This window comes from Fukomys damarensis, unplaced genomic scaffold (genome assembly GCF_012274545.1).
Source record: "Fukomys damarensis isolate Sample0158 unplaced genomic scaffold, DMR_v1.0_HiC HiC_scaffold_5, whole genome shotgun sequence".
Lineage (NCBI taxonomy): Eukaryota > Metazoa > Chordata > Mammalia > Rodentia > Bathyergidae > Fukomys > Fukomys damarensis.
The window spans coordinates 45,066,262-45,067,468 of record NW_022900917.1 but is presented as its reverse complement, the minus strand read 5'-3'; positions in this window follow the sequence as shown (position 1 = coordinate 45,067,468).

Below are 1,207 nucleotides of genomic sequence, written 5' to 3'. Positions count from 1 at the left end.
AAATGTTCCACATCACTGGTCTTTTGAGATGCAGATGAAAACAACACTGAGATTCCACCTCACCTCACAAAGAATTACTGTTATCAAGAAATCACACAATAACAAACGTTGGCGAGGTTGTGGGAACAAAGAAACCCTTCTCCATTGTTGGTGGGAGTGCAGACTGGTGCAACCACTATGGAAATCAATATGGAAATACCTCAAAGAGCTGGGACTAGAGGTTCCATTTGACCCAGCCATCCCTCTCATGGGTATCTTTCCAAAAGAATTAAAAGAATCATACCACAGTGATATATGCACACCAATGTTTATAGTGGCACAGTTTGTAATAGCTAAAACTTGGAAACAGCCCATCGGCCCATCACTTGGAAACTGGATAAAGATGTGGTTTTTCTATAAAATGGAATAGTATTCAGCCATAATGAGAAATTAGAGTCATTCATAGGAAAATGGACACATATTAAGGATATACTCTTACGTGAAATAAATAAGTCACACATTTAAATACCAAATAGTTTCTCTGGTGTGAAAAACTATAATAGTACACAAGATCCTAATGGGATAATTAACAATGTGAAATAGGAAGAAAAGGGCTAAACATGTAGGGAAAGTGGGAAGGGAAGGGGAAAGGAAATAAGGGAAAAGAAAAAATATCAGAAAATGAAAAAATGGAAATAGTTTGTTAATGGGGAGGGGAGGAGGGGGTGAAGGGAGAGCAAGGATAAGGGGAAAAAATGAGAACCAAGACCTGTCATGTGAAGGTACAGGATCCCAGTAATGAATGTAACTGTAATGTAGACTTAGATTGTACCAATAAACTCAATAGAAAGAAAAAAAATATTTAAAGATTCTCTCTTCTCAAAGAACTTAGTAAGGGATAGCCAATATGCAAATTTTAACGTGATAAATGCTATAATCAGTACATGTCCAGGAACAACCTACCCAATACTGGGGAGAGGCAGGTGTGGTGTGGGAAAAGAGATGAATGAAAGATACATGGAAATGAGTCAGGAAGTACAAGGATAGAGAACTAGGAGAATGTGCCAGGCAAAGCAGTGTGTGTACAAACAGGCTTAAGAGTAATCAGTGGGCTGGGGGTGGAGCTCTAGTGTGCGTACCTGTGGTTTGATCCCCAGCACTGATGACAAAAAAAGGAACTAAGAATGCTTATATGATAAGAATGACACAATGTCATATCCATTCAATT